Source organism: Euprymna scolopes, chromosome 1 (genome assembly GCF_053919585.1).
Source record: "Euprymna scolopes isolate OS-2025 chromosome 1, ASM5391958v1, whole genome shotgun sequence".
Lineage (NCBI taxonomy): Eukaryota > Metazoa > Mollusca > Cephalopoda > Sepiida > Sepiolidae > Euprymna > Euprymna scolopes.
This window is the reverse complement of record NC_136482.1, coordinates 101,709,934-101,724,851: the sequence shown is the minus strand read 5'-3', so window position 1 is coordinate 101,724,851 and position 14,918 is coordinate 101,709,934. Positions and strand designations below refer to the sequence as shown.

General features: G+C 36.0%; 1 pseudogene; it reads left to right on the top strand.

Moving 5' to 3' along the window:
• The first annotated feature begins 14,314 nt into the window (after positions 1-14,314).
• LOC145284010 (U1 spliceosomal RNA) lies at positions 14,315-14,467 on the top strand (annotated as a pseudogene).
• Positions 14,468-14,918: the final 451 nt, after the last annotated feature.

Below are 14,918 nucleotides of genomic sequence, written 5' to 3'. Positions count from 1 at the left end.
GTTTTAAATAAAATATTTTAGTTTAACGTGGGCCGTGAATCGATATGTTTCCCAGTTTTATTTCTTCTAATAAATCGTAATTTATAATTAACTAAACAATCCCCAATAACTAACTATCTATGTATTTCTATCGCAGTCTCTCCTCTGTGTTGAGACATTCACTGTGAACATTTAAAGAAAGAGTGATTCTCCTTTTTTTCAGCATCGTCAGTTGATTTAAACCGGCGTGTCTTTACACACCAAAACACGCATCTAAATTAAATTATAAAATAATAAACGTATTATTTCTATGTAATAATAATAATAATAATAATAATAATAATAATAATAATAATAATAATAATAATAATGACCAATGGTTACTGGCAACGAGAAATCAATGGTAAGCGGCTGTTGTGATAACGCAAATTCTTTTGCAAAGGTTATCGAAAGAGGTAGAGAATACTGGAAATCCGAGGAGACTTGTTGTCACTCAGACTCCAGAGAACACAACAAGTTGTTCTCAAAGAGCAATCTATGATGATAGCTTGTATAACTACTCCTAGTGAGTAAAAAATAAATAAATAAATAAATAATAATAACAACAACAATAGCAGCAAGAAGAAGAAGAAGAAGAACAACAACAACAACAATAATGATAATGATAAAAAATAATAGAGTCATTATCGACTGGTTTCACCCAATTAGTCGAGGGGGCACGGAGAATGGAAAGACCGAGGAGGGAAAGCACTAACAAAACCGTCACTGGATTGGTGTGAAGAGGACTGGAACCTTTCCACCCAAATTCTAGTGATGACCAACGGCATTTGCCAGCGAGAAAGCAATGGTAAGCGACTGTTGCGATAAAGCAAATTTATTTACAAAAATTATCGACAGAGGAGAAAAGTACTGGAAGTCTAGGGAGATTAGTTGTCATCCAGATTTCAGGGAACATTACCGGTTGTTGCCAGTGAGCTGTCACTGATGATTAACTGTGTGAAAACATCATCACCACCATTTTTCTAACTTACGCTGGGTTTCACCAACGTATCTATGATGGCAATTTTGACAAAGAATGGTGTATATGCCTGCATTGGAAACTGGTTTGTTTTGGAGATGTTTTGTTGTTTTAATATTTGTTTTATAGTTTGTGATGTGGTTTGTATCATTGGAATTTCTAGTTTTTTTTAGTGTGTTGCAAATTATTGTATTATTGGTGTGTGTAAGGAAAAGAAGATGTCTGTTTATGAGAGAAATGTCTGATATATATGATTTTTATTTATTTATCCTGGAAAATATTTGTGTGGCTTTTCGCTTAGCATTTACTGTGAAATATGTGGAATATTGCAAAGTTTTTAAAGCGTTTGTGAGATATTTGAATTCTTTGTCCAGATTGCAAATTCTGAATGCACACAAGAAGAAACCAATTATCATACTTATTTTTTCTTATGGGTAACCATCTCAGTTGAGTATTAGCCTGCCCTTTCTTAGAATTCCTAGAATCTGGCCCTTTCAAATTAGATTACCTCCAAACACAGAATATTTTAGATACATTGGCGACATTATAATTTTTCTTCCTGAAAACACACACATAGATAACATTAGAGACAGATTAGACTCAGTCGAACCAACCATAAATTTCACCTAATGAAAAAGAAAACAATCACTCATTACCTTTTCTAGACATACTTATTATAAAATCCAATAATAAACTATCCTTCAAAGTTTACCGCAAAACTACACCCAAAAAATGATTATACACATTTCTACTCACACCATAATAACAAAATAAAAACAGGTATGATAATTGGTTTCTTCTTGCCGGAATACTATATTTACCTTATTCTCATCATATATATATATATATATATATATATATATATATATATATATATATATATATATATATAATATAAAGCTGAATGTCCGTGTGTGTGTGCGTGTGTGTGTGTGTGTGGTCACGAATAGGCTCCTATATGGTTGACTATTTTAAACAACTGATTACATATAATGATAGAAGATGTATCGAGACACAGGAATGGGTATGTTTGATCTGGCAGAACGGTGGTTCATTAAAATTGTGGGGTTCGCGCCTGGTCCACAAAGTATGGAAATAAAAAAATAAAAAATTAAAAAAAAACGTTTACAAGTGTTTTTGATATAAACGTACATAAGAATCATTTAATAAGTATGTTTTAACTTAAATAGGGATGATATAATAAAATTGTGGGGTCTGCGTTTGCGCCTGGTCTCCATGGAATGGAAATAGGCACAAACTTTAATAAAGACTTTCCATATCTGTCTGCGTAAGTATACTTTGATAATTATGTTTCAGTTTGAAGAAATGTGGTATGATAAAATTATGAGGTGTTCGCTTGCACCTGACCTCCATAGAATGGAAATATGTCACAAAGTTTAACAAGGTTTTTTAATATAGATCCACAGAATATTGTGATAAGTGTTTCAGTGTGAACAGGTATGGTATAATAAATTATGGGGTTTATCTATTTTATTTTTACTTTCATCATATTTTGCTTGGAGTTTGATACCCCCAAATTCGAAGCTATCTCTTTACAACCCTTCCTTTTCATAACCTATCATACTTTCATAAATCACAATCCATATTCTGTAGGCTGTTTTAAACCCAGTCAACGACGGGTACTTTTGCTAGCATATATATATATATATATATATATATATATATATATATATATATATATATATATATATATATTCAATAAAGAATTGGCTCTGTAATAATAAATACACAATACTTCATGAATTAAAATCACTAAAATATTCCAAGAAGAAAAATGAAAATAAGACAAAATAAAGAAAACAACAAAAGGAATTGAGAACAAAAAAATTAAATCAGTTGCAGTTTCTGGTGTAGTGAAAATAAAACAAGACATCGGAGGACGAATTCAATCAGGCGGAACATCAGCCCTCAGGGCTGGAGGTCAAGACAGGTAAATAAAAGATAGATAGATAGATAGATAGATAGATAGACTGTGAGATAATATGTGTATGAGTGAGTGAGAGAGAGAAAGAGAGAGAGAGAGAGAGAGAGAGAGAGGAGGGGAAAAGAGAGACAGAGACAAAGTGTGGACAAGCAGGCGCTGCCTGCAGGCTGTTTTCCCTCTCCCGCTTGTCATTTATTATGTATAAGAAGAAAAAAAAAAGTATGGCAAACTATTTTCGATTTCATCGGCGAATCACATTTACGAATCGGCCGCACAAATGAATATCAGTGAAGAGATTTCACGCATGAAAGATTATCCCCCCCCCAAAAAAAAAGAAAAAGAAAAAGAATGGAAAAAGATCAAGTGTGCTGGAGCCGAGGTCGATAAAATATTCATATTTATTTGTTTATTTTACGGACGAGTGAATGTCAACATCAGCTGCGTTTACATTGTCGGATGTTCAACACGATCGGCGCATCACACATTACGGACACATACATCTCTATCCGTTTGACCTATGGTTATAACTATACACGCCTTTATACATTGCTATCCCCTAAAAGTGTTCAGATGTTCTTCCCATTCACTAATTTTTAAATTTAATTTAAACATTGCCCCCTCCCACTATTGGGTTAAGCACTGTCGTTTATTATATCGCTTGCTACTATAGCGTAATACCAAATTTTATGTGAATATACAAATAGAGCTCTGTAAAGTAGAGGTAATTGTTATATTATATATATATATATATATATGTAAAGAAAAAATTAAAGACTGTAAACATATATTTTACATAAATTTATTGTTCGACGGGATACTCCAGAAAGGTATATTGAAATTTCCTTAATCCACGGAGTTTCAAAGAAATGCTTCCTTCTCATCAGATTAAAGATATTAGCAAATGATTATTATAGCGAAGCTATGAATTTGCTTGTACTGACATTAATTGAAACAGAATTATATGAAAACTAGTCATAAATGCAAAAAATAAATAAAAAAAAAACTTTTGTGCAAAGAATTTCTAAAATGGGGGAAAATGTACGAAATCAGAGGATACATTAAAAGTCCAGGATTTTAAAAACAGATGAAAAGGTATAGAAAGATCCAGTATTATCCATAAGAAAAATCCGCAATTATGCTGTAGACAAGCCGAGATACATTAAAATGCAGAAAGTGCGTAGTGATCCAAAAAGCTTGTAATAATTCAAAAAGTTGGTAATAATCCAAGTACGTAACAGTAATCCATGTTTGCAGAAAAATCCGTTTGCAAGCAGTCCACGAGTAAAGATTATTTAAATCCGTTAATGTTTTTTATGGGCAATTTAAACGCTGTAACCAGCTCTCTGGCCGTCAGAACAGGGATTGATAGATAATGGAAACGCTTATTGAAAAGAAAAATATAGCAGAAGTTGAAAGCTAAAAAAAAGAAGGGAAATAAAAGAAAAAGAAAAAGAGAACAAGAAAAAAAGAAAAGGAAAAATAGAACAAATATTGGAAAAAGACGCAAACATCGTGACCTACAAACAGAAAAAATATGTGTTAAACAGAAAATCTAGACATATATAAGCCGGAAGTAAACGAAACAGCGTTTCCCAGGTTTTTGTAGGTGTGTGTTGAGCAAAAAAAAAAAAAGTTGTAGAAGGCAGGCAGATTCGAACCTGTGATGCGAAGGAGGAAAAGAATGTGAAAAAAACGTGATGTCTTTGCTGTTGCATCCATCGCTAAACCGGAAGTGACGAATGTTTAAAGTAAGGCTAGTCAATCGAAAAGAGAGGATAATTTTCGAAAATATCGATGAAAAAAGCGCCCCGTCCCCCCCTGTAGAAAAGTGCCAAGTTAAGGGTGAAGGAATTAAAGTTTTTAGCTAATTTTTCGATATTTATCGTCCAAAAGGTTGAGCTTCAAAACGATACTAATTTCGTGAAAATCCGTTGCCTCTATCAAAAGTTTAGGCAGATATACATGCATACATACATTTAAATAGACAGGTGAGATTTATATTATAGATGTACATTACTATTGGTTGATATATTTTAACTTTTGGATAAAAATATTTAATAATAATAATAATATATATATATATATATTTATATATGTATATATATATAATTATTACTATAATTATTTTAATTATTTTAATATGTTAATATTTTGATAAGTTTACTTTTAATTGTTTTAATTTAGTTCTTTATGAATGAACAAATAGAGCATCGTCAAGTAACGGCCAACGTTTTTATAAAGTTATTTGAGATATATTTTACAAACAGTGGTTAGAGCTGTTGACTGTTGATCTGATAATTTTCCTTAGCTTGGGATCAATGCTTATCTAGCTACATTGAAGTTCTGTGACACAGCGAAATAATCTATCTACGGGAGATTCTCTCTCTCTCTCTCTCTCTCTCTCTCTCTCTCTCTCTCTATATATATATATATATATATATATATATATATATATTACTGTAAACATGAATAAATGAAAGTGGCTAAAAATACACACGTCATACATTCTGCATTTATATGCATCGTATATTTTATCCTCATTTATAAGAAAAGTTGGAATGCAAAACACGATAACTGCGATTTCAATTAACACTACCAAACTGTTTAAATTTCAACACTCTACCATAGAACAGATTATCGAAAACAAAATAAATAGGATAAATATCAAAATCTTTAAAAAGAATGCTTACATTTTATTTTTACAGATTTTGATATTTCTCCTATTTATTTTGTTTTCGACAATCTATTTTATTGCAAAATGTAATAAACTCCACGCTGATTTTTTTTTCGCAGAACCCGATAAATTCATGAAGTTGTAACATAACTGGAAATATCAAGTTTATATTATGTATAAAATAAACGTTTAAAAGCTCTTTATAAGCAAACAATTTATCTCTATAGTAATAAAATAGCGATGATTTTCCCTATAAAAGAAGGTAATATAGGAATAAAAATTCAGCGCCACACATAAATAGTGACGCTATCTACCACTATACGATGCATGTTTTTCCCAAATTATCCGTCGATTTAATTCATGCTCGTAATACCTACATTTCATGAGTCATAGCAATCTTCCGAACAAGTAATATTTACAGGTGGTAGGAGAATAACTTACTCAATTACTATTATATCCTCTCACTCTCTCAATTTTCACCATTATCAAATATTCCAGAGGGTTCAATTATTACATGCGCACGTCGTTATTTCATGGTATCATTTCGTGTCATTAACATCCATCTAATACTCATTCAATATGTAAATAATTATTGCTCCCCTCCGTTTCGTTTCTGTCCCTTCCTTCAAGTTGATTGGCTGTTCAGATTCGCCCCTTTGGTTAAGAGATTGCATTTTCGAAAGGTTTTCAAACCAGTCTCGTAAAATTAAACATTGCATCTGTCTTTATTCATACTTGTACTTGTAGCGCCATTGACCCAGGGTGGGTTGAGCCTACACCAATAGTGTTAACCGCATCACGCTTCCAGGCCGTCCACCTTTGTAGATCGGCAGCAGATCATCGACATGATCTAACCATTCGTGATTCCAACGTTGAACACCAAAAATACGAGGACCAGACACAATGTCCATGTCTGCTTTGACAGTTGCAACCACGTCTTAAATTAACCAACCAATTTACGAACGAGCTCTTGACCAGGCAGGCGAAGCATGTGATCGAACTACTGAAGTCTCCTTTTGAGTAGAGTCTCTTCCAGGTTAATAATGTTACATCTAGTGCGGATGGTCGAGTTAGAGATCTATATATATATATATCATCATCATCGGTGATCACTCGTGTCCGAGTAAGACTGTCCTCTGTTGTGGCTTCTGTGGGTCCTCAGGTGAGCATAGAGCCCAATCCTAGACCCAATTTGTCTTGTGCAATTTGGGCAGATAAAGGTAGTGGTGGTGGGGTGGGGTTGGGTTTGTCTGGTTGATAATCTGTCCTTTCTGTGCTTGCGTTTATCCTCAGCAGCTTGATTTAGGTCACTACTATAAAGCGCAGCACCTTCGTGGACAGCGCTCCTCCATGCCAACCTGCTCCCAGCCACGTCCTCCCATGTCTCAAGGTCCATGTGAAACCGCTTTAGATTTGCTTTGATGTTGTCCTTATACCTCATCTTTTGGCCACCCTGGGCACGCTTTCCCTCAACAAGCTGAGAGTAGAAAATCTGTTTTGGGAGGCGGAGATCCGGCATTCGGACAACATGACCAGTCCATCTGAGCTGGCGTTGAGCAACAGTAGCGGTGATAGTGGGAATGTCAGCCTCACTCAGGACGCTGGTGTTGGTGCGTCGGTCCTTCCAACTAATTCTGAGGATTTTTCGGAGGCATCTTTGGTGGTATGTCTACAGGGTTTTTACGTGCCTCCTGTATGTGGTCCAGGTCTCCGATCCATAGAGAAGAGTGGGCAGCAAGACAGCTTTATATACCATGATTTTGGTCTTTGTCAGAAGGTCACGGTTCTCAAATATTCTCTTCCTTAGCCTTGAGAAAGCCCCACTGGCACAGCTGAGACGGTGTTGTATTTCATCATCTATGTTGGCTTTTGATGATAGGATGCTGCCTAGGTATAGGAAGTGGTCCACATTTTCCAGTCTAAATATATATATATATATATATATATATATATATATATGTGTGTGTGTGTGTGTGTGTGTGTGTGTGTATGCCCGATATTGGTCAATATGAAGGGGGCAATTTTCTCCATGCCAACGCTCTCCCGCATCTTGTTCAACTAACCCTGCAGAAATTAAACGAACTGGGCTAAGAAACTCTGCCTCATCCGCCATATTCACCGAACCTCTCCTCTACCGATTATCACTTTTTCAAGCATCTCGACAACTTCCCGCGCGAAAAATCTTCTAAAGCCTTCAGTGACTTCATCGCTTCCAGAACTCCGGATTTCTATGCTAATGAGATAAATAAACTTGTTTCTCATTACCAAAAATATGTCGATTCTGATGGTTCTTATTTTGATTAATAAAGTTTATTATGAAAGAAGTTATGATCTTTTGAAGTAGAACGTTAAAAAGCAATATTATTTTTGCACCAACCTTATATATATATATATATATATATATATATATATATATATATATATATATATATATATATATATATATATATATATATACAGAGAGAGAGAGAGAGAGAGAGAGAGAGAAAGAGATAGAGATAGAGATAGAGATATATATATAGAGAGAGAGAGATAGGGAGAAAGTAAGTAAGAGAGAGAAGGAGAGACTGATTATGCTGAAGAAGATCACCGAAAATTGTTTTCACATTAACTTTTATGCACACACACACACACACACACACACACACACACACACACACACACACACACACACACACACGCGCACACACACACACACACACACACGCACACACACACACACACACACACACACACACACACACACACACACACACACACACACACACGCGTATATTTATATTAGCTGCATGTTAGTTAATACAAGAAGTATGTCATGTCTAAAATTTCATCGACCCAGAGTTGGTTACAAAATATTGCTAAATCGCGACTCCAATTCTGGCAGGAGTCAAGTGCCAGAAGATTCTGAGCCTATTTACAAGAACCCTCAATAGAATGCTCACGAAATGTGGCATCCTTCAGAACTTTCTAAAATCTCTCCAAAAGCGAGAAAAAATCCTTTCACATAACCAGTAATCAATACACGTAAATCACTCCTTTCTGGGCGGAGGCATAAAACAAATCCAGGAGAAATGTTCTTAAATTATTAATAAATAATTAATAATCAATAATCGACACACATAAAAATCAAATAGTACCCGATCCTCCTCCAATTGCCTGCAATCCCATGACACGTAAGCCGTTTAACTTATTTTTCTGACAGTCGTGACTTTTGTTTCATCCCACGGAATTATTTTCAACCGAAGAGGTTATCAATCGGGAAGAATCACAACGCCAGCGACCTTAACGAAGATATGGATTCGGAGTTGATTAAATCAATTTAAGAACGAAATGATGACGCTTCCACATATATGTAATAATATAAGTTGATTAAAATGCGTTTTACCGGGCACTTACGGAGAATAAGAGATAGATAGGATACCGAAACAACTGTTTCAGGGTGAGTTTTCCATACGGAAAGAGACCGCAGCATAAACCATAACCTCAAGTTGCTAGAGATTGTCACAAACGACTGGAAAGTTCAAACTGCGGATCGAAATAAATGGAGAAAAATAATAATGTGTGTGTGTGTGTGTCTGTGTGTGTGTGTGTGTGTCTGTGTGTGTGTGTGTGCGTTTGTTAATTCAGGGAAAAATAATCAGGGATTCAAGACATTTCTGATTAGTCAAGCAACTATATTTTTATATGCGTATCGTGGCTATTTTTCGCATTTGATCATCATTGGTCGTCTAGTCAATATAGAGTGTTATCGATTAAAGGTGTTAGTGGCAGATTTCTTGTCTAAAGCCGGTTTAGTAAACTATGTGAGGTCACACAATGTCAGAAAGTGCAGCACGGATTATGATCTAGACGCCCAGATTTTTCAGAATCACATTGCTAAGATCACTAGTGTCAATGAAGGGGCACATCATCGTATTCGGCGTGCTAAAAGATCTAATAGCGGGTGCCAGCCACAACAGTAAGATGAATGGATCCTTCCTAAATATTGTCAACTGAAAAATCACCGTTAGCATGAGAAGCCAGACTAAAGTTCTAAAGATCGACCCCCTAGTCTATAAGAATTGCTATAAACTGAGACTTAGGTTGAATGACCGCTGGATAACCAACTCAACAGGGAAATAGGGAATTAAGAACAGTAATCCCATCTCAATTGATAGTTATGGTGTCTTGGGTTCAAATGGCAAGAAAATGCCATCTATTTCTTTAAGTTTGATGACAAGATCGGAGCAGATGTGTATTATGCAATTTTGACATATACTGTTTTTTTCCTGGTCGAAGGAAACTTGACGAAAACAATGTGCGATAGTAAGATGATGCTCCTAAGTACACAATCAAGTACTGTTGCATTTTACGAATCGGATTCTCGTAAATATCCGATCGGATCGACCAGAAGCTACTATAAACTGCCGGAATATGCCGAGCATCGATCAAAATAAAAAAACGCTACGAAATCTGATCAAATTAAAACGAAAGATTAAAAGGGAAAACTCTATATAAAGAGGTTGATGTGTGGCATGAAGCTATCCATAAGGGGGGGGGAGCGAATGAGTTAACTTGGTAAGCATAATAATTATAAATATTTGAAAGTTCTGGCAGCAGACGCTATCAAATCAACAAAATTAAAGAGAAAGACGCAAAAGAATACCAGAGAAAATCAAACCAAATTATTTAGTGGAAATTTGATAATAGGAATAATATCTATAGTAAGATATCCGGGACACTTCATATGCCGGATAAAAGAAGAACGCATGCACCAAGTAATCGACATTACCTGACTTTTAATATTTTTCTCAAAACTCCTTAAACTTAATTCTTGAATTCTAGACATTTTCTAAAACCAAAATCATGGAATCGATTTTCATAAAAGCTGGAATAAAAAGTTCCAGACATAAGGGTTAGTATTATAATACTAGGAAACAGAAAATAACAAAGTTTATCGGTTGCTAATTACAATATAAATATAAAACAAAGCAAAAACTGCAAAAAAGATTAATAAAATATAACAACAACAACAACCTACCGTAAGTTTTACGACTAAATATCGTTTTATTTTTTGTGTAAACAAGTAGAACATTTCGCATGATTAAAACTGAGGTACTATTGCACCTTACGCACCGGTTATTATTTTTTAGTTTTGTTTAGTTTAGGGTTAGAGTTACGGTTCTGTTTTTTGGGTTAGGGGTTAAGATTAAGGGTTGGGGTTAGGATTAAAATTTAGGGTTTGGATTAGGGGTTAGGGTTAATGATAAGGGGTGGTACAATTCAAAACTAAACCATCGCTACGTTGCCCCTTTTGTCACTTGTTTTGCACCTCAATTCCGATTGTATTAATTTGTTTATTTTGGCAGTATTTTAAAACTGGCTCTGATGTCTGTAGTATTTTATCTAGGCAGCTTAGATCCTAAAGTATGTATTAAAAATTAATGCAAAAAGTATAAAAGTTTATATCTTTTCTCGATTCATTTGTAATTGGATGACGTGTCTTTTGAAAAAGATTTTTCCAAGAACAAAATTTTCAACCGTACCTTCCGCTTTTCTCAGTATAATGAAGTGGATGTGCGTGTTCGGGAGAAGGAGGTGGTAAGAAGTGAAGGTGAAGCCAATCAGAATGTGCCAAGTAAGCCTTATATATACATATATACATATACGGACACACACACACGCGTGCGTACACACAGTTTATATATATATATATATATATATATATATATATATATATATATATAACCTCCTTTATCATGATTATATCACCTTACTTTGATAACACGCCAATCCCTTTTCCGCTATTAACCTAAATTTTCCATAGGCGTACATTTTTCTTTGGAGTTTTATTCGCATGTTGCTTTCTTATAAACGTTCATATTCAATTCGTCTTCAGGGTGTATAATTCACTTTGACCGGAAAATAATAAACATTGTTTCGTATTCCTTGATCTTGATTCCTTTGATCCCTATAAATGGCTACTTTGTTCCGGTCAGTAATGTCCATCGCCCTCTTTAGGTGGCTGAAATATACAAATGGCTACGCGTTCCGGTCGGCGTGGTCGAGCGCCATCTTTCGATCTGTAATATGTTACGAGCCGGTCTCGTGTTTGTTCTCAATTTCATGCTGACTGCGATATAAATTAATGCTTCTTTTTATTTTGACCGTGAGTTATTTAATGTGACAATATCAGGGATTACAGAGAGAATAAATTTCTGGGACGGAAAGGAAACAGTGATATGAAATCAGACATTTCATATATATATATATATATATATATATATATATATATATATATATATATATATATATATATATATATATATATATATATAATTAAAGTAATAATTATGTCAGCCCTTTTATGAACCCGGTTCCTATTGTTCGAATTGATGTGTAAACGACCTTGACATTCGCAATGAAAACAAAATGTAAGTTCCTTTAAAAATGTATTTTGTGTAAATTAGGTTTAAATTAGCTGAAATTATTTGTTATGAATAGTTATTTTTTAATATAAAAATTGTGATGTGTCAATGTTGTTTACATTTTATTTTGTGTTATTTCATTGGTTTTAAAGCGAAGTGGTTAGTATGTGGAACTGTGTAATATAAAAATAGCAGGTAGCGCCCGGAAAATTTTATACTTACCTGGCTCCGGTTATTCGGGGCCTCAGCAACAAGTGTCAAGCAAAGGCCATATGTGGGGGCGACCCTACATATAAGACCTTGGTCAATGTAGGGACAACACTTTATACCAATTGTCCTTATCCAGCTCCCCTACTCCCCGGGGAGTTGGTCCCCATTTCCCCTTCAGTCCTCACATTAAAAATCGGCCTTGTGTCTATTTTAATCGGTGGGAGAGCAAATAAATACACTTACCTGGCACAGGTTTTCTTGGAAAATCAAGTGCAAGGGTTTTTGGCTATAGGAACCGACCCCTTCTTTGGGTGAATGGTCCCTTAAGCATTGTTTTGTTTGTTGCCTATTAACTGTTGCTTTTCTATTTTATTGCAGATAGTCCAGTGTCTGGACCCAACTTAAGCAGCCGGCAGGGCTAGGGGAAACTGACGTGCCTTTTTAGGTGAAGGTCCCCCTGGTTTCCAAATCGGCGGGTTGGGAAAGGGCACTGGGCCAACACCTAGGGGGGTGGGGACAGGCCTCTACCTCTTCCGCATGCAAGAGAGTCTGGTAGGAAGGAAGATGCCTCAGAGTCGTCCGCACTCGAAGAAACTCAGCGCCCGGCGGACGTGGACCCTCTTGAAGAATTTTTGAACCTCTGGGCCTTCGCGGGTGGAAGTGCACTCGGGGTTAACAAGGACACAATGATAGGCACCACGAAAGAGGAGGTGACTGCAGCTTGGGCAGACTATGTCAAGAGAGGAGGGGACTGGACAGTACCGCAAACGCCGGCAAGCAACAACCACCCTTTCGCTGGCAAGGAAAACGAAAGAAAGAGGAGAGAAGAATTAAAAGGAGTAAAATCTGCAAATAGCAGCCCGCAAAAGAGACAGCCATTGAAAAAATGGCGGTCACTGGACTTCGAGAAACCGATAATCAAGTCGCGTGAAAACCCTGCAGAAAAGGAGGAATGGCCCAGGTTGAAAGAAGGCCAACAAAACAAAGACCCAGAGATAATAGCGCTCATCCCGATAAGCGGATGGGGGCCATAGGGACAGAAGACCCTAGAGGATTACAAAAAACTGTAGCTAGGTTAGTGACGTGGGTTTCATGTCTTAAAATTGTCTATAGGGTTGAATCTGTCTCAGATCGGGATCTGGTCGCTTACTTTAAGCATCAGCTTAAAGTAAAGATCAGATACGATTGGAAAAGATTACATCGCATAGATTTTGATAGGAGAAGGGTGCACAACACTAGTTTGTGCATCCGACGAGGCGCTAGGTTTAAGTTTGTTTTCCTACCCTAGTGGTATTGGTTTGGCGGTGCTAAGTTTCTACGAAACCCAGCCCCGAGCAAAGTTATTTTTATAGAGTAAGGTTAGTTAGGTCTTAACCACTACGAGTGAAAAATTTTTGTTAGGTGCTAGACTAGGGCAAGTATGAAAGTTGATCCCGTCCCCGATTTTATTTTTTCATCGGCACTAGGAGAGTTTTCAAAGATGCCGTCCACTCCTTGTTTTGTCCCCGGTCTGTTGCCCCTATACGTACATTTATCTTAGGAGACGCCGTCCATTCCCTATGTTACCCATCCCTATCTAATTTGTTTTCAAAATATCGTCCCTAGGTCCGTCACCCCTCCACTAGCGAACGACCTGCTTGCTTTCAACATCCGGGACCAGAAGACAGTGGGCGCTCCATATTTAGACGTAGGTTGGGAGGATCCCTTACTAACCCGCCCCCATAGGCGTTTTGTTTAGTTGTTTTCTTTTTCTTTCTTTTTGGGTGTATCTTAGCTTGCCCCCCTCCCCATCATCTCATCCCTCAGTTAAATTTAAAATTTAAAATTAATAATAAAAACCAAAAAAATTTTGTTTGTATATAATTTTTGTTTTGTTAAAACATGTAAATATTCGTTTTTCAGTTTGTATTATGGTGATAGTGTCTTAGTGTAGGCAACTTAATAAAGTCTTCTCAAATACCTAGCTATTATTGTAGAATGACCCTCGACCCCCACTTCCCCCCTACTGGCTTCATATCTAAGTGTCTTGGACCCCAAATAAGGGCAGTAGATAATGTCAGGCCCGGGGCCAAGCACTAAATAAACTTACCTGGCACAGGGGTAAACGGCCGTTCTCCCAGAGCGAGGCCCTTCCATTGTACTACGGTTGGGTTGACCTTTGCGATTGTCCCAAATGTGGACGATTCGGGTGCGCTATTTCTAAGTGTGGGGTCTGAGTTCGTGCTCAGTCCGATAATTAAATCGAAATCAGACGACCCATTCCTTTTTTTTTAAATTTTCCTGTTATTTTATTTTTTTCGTGAAATCGTGTACTTTGATACTTATATATATATATATATATATATATATATATATATATATATATATATATATATATATATATATATATATATATATATATAATTTAAAAACGACATATAGTGCAAGTTCGAAGAGTGATGGGATCGATAGTCGTCTGGTTGGTCTTTCTTCTAAACAAGTTTCCGTCGCCAAAATACAGCCTTCACGCTTTAACTATCCCTAGATGGCTCGGACGTTTTTATTTAAGAAATGAATATATATACAGTTTCATAAGGATTGTGTCAAGGATCGAAATCAAGCAAGTAGGAGTAGGAGTTACTAGGAAATGAAAGCAACAAGAAGCTTGGGTTTATGGGTATGGATGGTGTTTACCAAGATAAGTAT